Here is an 8,145-nt window from a genome sequence, read left to right on the forward strand (position 1 = left end):
AACTTGGTAGTAACTATGGATTTGAAGGTAATCTCTTAAAAAATAGATCAAATCCCCATCTTAGGGTGAGGGGAGGATGGTGTATTTTAGCTACTAATATAATATGGGATGATTTTCACATTTCTTAATTAAGAGCATAAATGAAAAAATAAATAATCACATAATGATTTTGATTAGCCACTAATATTATTTATATTTTTAATTCATTTTTAATTTTATTTTTATTTTTATATCTTACCATTCACTAGCACTTCCAAATAATAATTCTAATAATAAGAAAAACCTTACATGTCAAGAATTTTTATGAAAAAAAAAAAAAACCAAAATGGAAAATTTGCCACTTTAAAAAAATATAAATTTAATTTTAAAACCTTAAAAGATAAAAATAATGGTAACTAAATATTTTTGCCAATATGTTAATATTTAATTAAAATTTTAAAATAAATAAAATCTTATTTAATACTCATATTTATTTTTTCCTATTTATTCAATCTTTTCCTTTTTATACTTATTTGTTATGATTTAATCTTATTTAATTGTGTACATTAAATGAGTTTCTGTTTATAAGTCATAGAGTTAATATGGTTTAATAGGATACCAATCATAGACAATATCTATGTGTGGCTCCATTAAAGTCTAATCATTAAGCAATAATATTTTAATGATGCTATAAGTTTTAAATAAAAACATTTTACTTTCAATTGTTGAAAAAGGAAAAAACTAAGATGATGTTTGGTTTTTTTATTAAATAAAAAAAATCAAAATATTTATTTATTTTTATTTAATTGAAAGTAACTTGTTAATATCAATCAATATAAGTGAACTCGTTATTAATATGTTTAGTTTAGTTATATTGATTGATATCAACAAATTATTTTTAATTGAATACAAAAAATCATGGTTTTAAAAATCAGAACGGACTAATCAGTCTGAGCAATCAAACCGTCAATCGATGAACTTTCCGGTTCGATCTATCTCAATGAACCGTTTTGTGATCAAACTAGTATTGAACCATTCAAGCCGGTTCCGGTTTTTTGCAAACCATCCACACCTTAATCTTACAAATATTTGTTTACTATTTAAGAGGCCTATTATCCACTAAGCCCATTCACGCCCAATACTTACAAAACTAAAACTAATTTATAAGACCATCTTTGGTCCAAGCCACTAGACCCAATCCAATGACAAGAAAGCTTATGACATGTTTGGCTTAAATATAACAATTATATTTGGGTCATGCTTTCAAACCCAATTTGTTGGCATGTTTGGGTTAAAGTCATGTTGGAAGGTATTTATAGAGCACATGGAGCACATAAAATTCATGTGCTTCCGATGTGGGATTGGGAATGAGACTAATTAGAGGAAAGCATTGCCTCTTGAGGGTTGGACGCACAAAACTTTGAAGTCTTTGAACTTTGAACCATGAGCATTGCACCATAATGTTGTTAATATATATATATATATATATATATATATATATATATATATATATATATAATAAGAATCTAATATTAATGTTTTTATTTCAAAATTTTATCATATAAAATCTTAAAAAAATGTAAATATTTAAATTCCTGTTTATTTTTATCATAATAATAATAATAATATAATAATTATAAAAGTAATCTAAATTAATTAATAGAATAATATTAAAACAATAAAATATAAAGACAAAAAGATAAAATTAAATATTATAAATTTTTTCATCTTAAATATATCATCATTCTTAAATATTACATATTTCTATTTAAGAAAATTTAAAATATTAAACTTTATCATTTAATTTAATATACCACATATAAAAATCAAACATTATTAAAATTTGCAATTTTATATATTTTTAATTTTTATAATTATTTTTAATTTTATATAATTGTAGACCCCCTAGGATGGGGGGATTTCTCTTTTTCCTTTTTTCTTCTTCTTTTCTTTTTATGACTGTCTCGGGAGTAGCTGCTCTGGAGCAGCCAAAGAAGACTGGAAGTGGGCTGCTGGGGGGCAGCCAGATGGGATGGGAAGACAACAGGAGCAGAAGCGTTTTGGGGGGGTGGAGTGTTTCTAGGCCAGTTATAGAGTAGTTGGGAGTGATTTTTCTTTCGAGCTGGAAAGAAACTGAAGAGAGAGATAACCAGAGAGGGAGCCGGATGTTTGCTGGGAGCCGGTTTTGGGTGATAGCTTGAAAAGAAACAGTGGGGCAGCAGCGGAGTGGGATTTTTCGGAAAGAAAAAACAAATTTGGAGAGTGGGTTCTTGGGGCAGCTGGGAGGAATGAGGGTCTGCTGTTTTTTTTTTTTTTTTTTTTTCTAGAGAGAGCTTGAAGAAAATGAAAACCAGCTGAAAAAATGAGAGAAACAGAACAGAGAAGAGGGAGGAAATTGGAGTCTTTTCGTTTTTGGAGTAGAGGAAAGTGTGAGAATCTGCAAAAGCTTTGAGAAACCCAGGTATGGCCATTGTATGCATTGTTTGTTGCCTTTTAAGCAGTTGATAGATTGGATCTTGCCATATTCATCTATGCACCTTTGTTTTTCTTTGAGATATATTTTGAATATGGTTTAGTTTTACTGTGTTGTCTAATGAGAATCATGTTTCTGCTTCCTGTTTCATTCACCCGTTCTTGGCCCGTTGATTAAAACATGAAACGTGTGGCTATAGTCGGTTCATTTTGCTTCCTTCACTTGTGTTTTGTCCTCTTGTCGTTTTTTTTTCTCTTCCCCTGTTTTTGATGTTGTTAGAAAAATTAGGCTAATCCAACCTATAGTAATCACCCTAGAGGGGGGGAGGGGGGGGGGGGGGTGAATAGGGTGATGGTCTCTTTTTGCAAATTAAAACTATGTGAATATAAGTGTGGACCCGCATTTTTCACGTGCGTCCCCACTTGATCGGCGAGACTCGCTTTTTATTTGTGAAAAATTAATTTTAGAAAAGTTGGAGTCGCCACTCATTTTATTTTTATTTTAAAGGGAAAATAAAACAAGAAAGAAAACCCTAAAATGTGACTCCATAATTTTTGGAAAAAAGGCATGCCTTTGAAAAAACCCGAGTCTTGGTCCGGGGATCAGGTTACTTATTGGGAATGTACCTCTAGGAGGTAGCACCCCTCTAAGCCCTAAAAAGGTCTCTACCAACAAAGTTGAGGGAAACGTGGCAATTAATCGGTTAATTATGGATACCTAAGTAGGCTAAGTGGTTTCGAAAAAAAAAGCATGCCAAACAAGATCAAATCATAATAAAGGAAGGTCAGGATGCGTACCCGGACCGCTTCTCAAGCGCTATCATAAAACATCGATGGTTAATTTAAACAATATATCATCCAGCATGTATTTTATTAGAAATAATCAAACAATGAAACATGTATATCAGAACACTCAAGCATTATTAGACATAAGCATTATTTCACAATGACAAGCATATTCACATAATTCAGAAAGTAGGTAATAGAGGACATACCTGGATAGCATAGATAATTTGTAACGTGCTTCCTCAAGTTGTAAGGGGTTAGATAACAAATAATAAAATATAGAAATCCTAGCATGCTCGTTATCTAATTAGCATAGCAAAAGTGATCAAAGTATACAGAATCATCAATTATCACATACATCTTGTATATAATTCCTAAAAAAATAGATAGACATGATTTCAACAAGTGTCAAATGTGGCAACAAAAATAAATTTTGAAAAGATTTTCTTATGTAGGGGTTTCACCAATTCCCCAATCGATATACACGAATTTAGCTTAGAATTATCCCATTTGTTTGGGACCACAAGCTTTGATTCGTGCTTTATTCAAAACCATAATTTTATTTGAAAGATGTGAACCGATCAAAACATGGTTGCACATTATTTTTTTTAAAAATGAGATTTTGATTCTAAGAACTCTAAATGAATTTTTGAAATGGATTTTTAAGGGGATCTTTTGACTCTAAGAAACTCTAAATGAATTTTTGAAATGGATTTTTAAGGAAAATGAGATTTTGAGAATAGTGTTATATTTTAAAAAAAAAATAAAGAAATTAATTTGAAAGCAATAAAGTGTATGAATCAAAATACCAAGCAAAACAAAATAGAACAAAATCACAAAGTAGAATTTTTGACAACCAAGAAAATTGAAGGTGAGGATAGAGGCTAATCTTCATGAGTTTCCAAAAGCCTCAGAAAGAAAATCAAATTAAATGAAGGATCACGAAAGCAACGGGCAAGGCATTCTAAATTAGACAAACTAACAAGGTATCAATTCATGAACTAACCACTAGGATTTTAAAAGCAATAAGTTAAGATGAGGGTGATCGGGATCTAACATTAATGGTTTTGAATCAAAACTAAAAAAAATCAATTCAGGTAAGGAACTAAAATTATAGAAGTACCTAAACTAATTGCAACGAGTTTGACTAAATTAAACTAAAAAAAACACGAACTTTTAAATAAAGAATCAATTTTATCAATAAATAAATAAAATTATAAAAACACATAAACTAATTAAAATGAACCAAATTAAATCAAAGAATACTAAAAATATGAACTTCCAAACATGGGATCAATTTCATTAATGAACTAAACTATAACAAATATCTAAACTAAATATAACGAATCAAATTAAATTAAAGCAACCTAAAAACGCAAACTTTCAAACATAGAATCAATTTTTTACAATGAATTAAAACTATAAAAGTACTTGAACTAAATAGATGAATCAAACTAAATCAGAGTAAACTAAAAAAATGAACTTTCTAACATGAAATCAATTTTATTAATGAACTAAACTATAGCAAATATCTAAACTAAATATAATGAATCAAATTAAATTAAAGCAACCTAAAAACGCAAACTTTTGAACATAGAATCAATTTTCCAATGAATTAAAACTATAAAAGTACTTGAACTAAATAGATGAATCAAACTAAATTAGAGTAAACTAAAAAAAATGAACTTTCTAACATGAAATCAATTTTATTAATGAACTAAACTATAACAAATATCTAAACTAAATATAATGAATCAAATTAAATTAAAGCAACCTAAAAACGCAAACTTTCGAACATAGAATCAATTTTTCAATGAATTAAAATTATAAATGTACTTGAACTAAATAGATGAATCAAACTAAATTAGAGTGAGCTAAAAAAAATGAACTTTCTAACATGAAATCAATTTTATTAATGAACTAAACTATAACAAATATCTAAACTAAATATAATGAATCAAATTAAATTAAAGCAACCTAAAAACGCAAACTTTCGAACATAGAATCAATTTTTCAATGAATTAAAACTATAAAAGTACTTGAACCAAATAGATGAATCAAACTAAATTAGAGTAAACTAAAAAAATGAACTTTTTAGCATGAAATCAATTTTATCAACGAATAAATGAATGAATAACAAGTAATTAAAAGAGTAGCAAGTACATGAATAACTGAATGAATAAAATTCAAACCTTTTCAATCCGAAGCAATCAATCAAAATTAAATAGGGATCAAATCAAAATAATCGAAATCGAAAAAAAAACAATATGCAATCTTTCTAAAGGTTTAATCAAACAATTGAATTAAGATTATGAATAGAATAAATTAATAAACCAAATCGAAACCTAAATTGTACCTGAAAAGATTAATTAATTAAACTAAGAAATCAAAATCAATAGCAAAACTAAACTAAAGAGTAGATTAAGACAAAACTAATTAAATTAAACTCACAAACACATTTTAACTATCATATGGATTAAAGCAAAATTTGCATGGACCTATTAATTATGAACAAAAATAATCAAAACTATTTCAAAAAAAAACTCACCTGTATTATAAAAAAATTTGCCTTTGATGCGTTAAGGTGGCTCCCCTCTCCGTGTGGATCTCTATGCTCCCAGAAAAAAAAAAGTCTATTATCTCTGTTTCAGCAAAATCCTCCATTTTCTTCCTGTCGATTTCTCCCTTTGTTTATATGGCGGCACCTTCCTTATATTGAAAATTCTATTTCCTTTTTTAATGCACATGTATAAGGAAAGTGCATACACGGTGGCTCATTGGAGATCTCCCAAGGATGCAACCACATGTTGTTTGGTAAGTGATTAGATCAGTTGACTTTTATTTCTAAAAAAAAAACCCAAAGGAATCTCCCTTACAGCCCGCTATATGCGTGCTGTGTGGCCACTTCCTTCCTATTTTGGTTTTCCTTGATAAATTGTGGCCTTCTTTCTTTCTCTTGCTTATTACCTGCAACCATTGATCCATTATTGGGCTGCGTTGCCTGAATTCTGTCACCTTCTTTAACTCCATTCTCATTAATAGTTTCACCAACAACCGGTCTTGCTACTTCTCCATCGCCACTACTAGATGATCGGGCTGTACATCTTTCTCAGAAACTGATATTTGATCAGTGTCTCTAATCTGATCACCCTCAACCTGTAATCCATCAATAGTAGTCCCCCCATTTATCGATTCATTAACATCTATAGGCTCGGTAGTGACAGGCAATATACTGATGCTCTCACAGAGATGATTTCGATACTTGCCAATGGTTTATCTCGAGCATGGCATTCTCTTGAAGGTCATTGGTTTCTTGGAAAATCTCATACCAAAGAAATCTTCAGTACAACAGATGGTGCAAAAGGGGAGGACAGTCTCATGCTAGACACAAAAAAAGAAGAATCAAAAGGGTGTGTGCAGAGTAAGAAAAGGAATTGGATGCTATTTTATCTTTCTTGCATGGCAACGCAAATGCCCTCCTTGATCTATAGACACTAGTAAATGACAGGTGGTCCATCATACATAATTGCCTTTATATCACATCAAGCAAATCACCAGGGAGCTCTGACCATGGTCTCCCACTACAGTCGGTATTTATTTTCTTGCAATTGGCCTTATTAGTGTCTCTGTCACTGCAGAGAACATCCATACCAGCCATCTCTTCAATAGTAGTCATCCTCTTGGTGAAGGCACCCTGCCGAGACAGTCTGTGTGATCCAATAGCCATTGTCACTGACAAAACAGTGGGCATGGCAATAGGAATGCCTCCAATCAATAAAACCAACAGATTGTCAATTCCATCCCCGTACTTCCTGTGCTGAATTGGGCACACGACAATAATTTCAACCAGCATTCTAACCGCAATGGAGCGTATACAGAAGTTACCAATAGCAGTAAGCACTTTCTGGAAGTGCCCAACTTGGTTGGTGCTGTCCACAAGATGTGTAGCCTTTCCAAAGAAGTTATGGACACCGATAGCAATGACCACAACTTCAATCTTACCTTGCTTGCAAGTAGAACCCGAGAAAACTTCATCAAAAGGATGCTTTGTCACTGGAAGGGACTCCCCTGTGAATGCAGACTGATCAACCTTCAGAGGATCATCTTCAAGAAGATGGGCATCAGCAGGGATGATGTCACCCAACTTGATGCTAATAATGTCTCCAGGGACCAGAATTGCAGCATCCTGCTCACTCCATCGCCCATCCAAGCACCTTGGTTTTGGGAGCAAGACCAGCCATGAGGGCAGCAGCTGCATTGCCAGCATTGTTTTCTTCAATGAAACTGATAGTTAAGTTGATCACCAGCAGGCAGACGATACCAACAAAGTCCTGCCAATCCAGGGGCTGCCCATCTCCATTTACGAGGACAATTGCCATTAGAGCTGCAACTTCTATGACCCACGACAAGGGGTTCCACATAAACCCCAGAAACTTGAGAAATTTGCTTTCCATTTTCTCTTTCTCTACTCATGGAATCGATTCCTCCCCTTTCCTCTGTATTCCCTAAGATGGTGCTCCTTATGCAAAACAAAATAAGATAAAATTAAAAAATGAAAGGAAAAGAGAAAAAACTAATGAAAGTCATGAAATTGGTAATAAAATGAAATACGATTAAAAGAAAATGAAAGAGAACGTTGTACAATTCCATCATTCAATAAAGGGGTTGTATGCACATTTTGAAGTCTAAACAATTCAAGCAATTTCCTATTAGATGAGTGAATAAATAAAATAAAAATAAAAATAGTAATAATAATAATAATAATGACAATGATAATGATGAACAAATAAAAGGTAAAAAATGAAAATGAATAAACAAAATAAATATAATTATCGAATGCATGCAATAATAATAATAATACTAATAAAAGTTATATATATATATATATATATATATATAAATTAAGCC

The 8,145-nt window shown here is 31.3% G+C and overlaps 1 pseudogene; it reads right to left on the reverse strand.

Annotated features, from left to right (window-relative positions):
* Window positions 1-6,769: 6,769 nt before the first annotated feature.
* On the reverse strand, window positions 6,770-7,691 carry LOC117915566 (annotated as a pseudogene).
* Between the last annotated feature and the right edge of the window lie 454 nt (window positions 7,692-8,145).

Source organism: Vitis riparia, chromosome 1 (assembly GCF_004353265.1).
Source record: "Vitis riparia cultivar Riparia Gloire de Montpellier isolate 1030 chromosome 1, EGFV_Vit.rip_1.0, whole genome shotgun sequence".
Classification (NCBI taxonomy): Eukaryota; Viridiplantae; Streptophyta; class Magnoliopsida; order Vitales; family Vitaceae; genus Vitis; species Vitis riparia.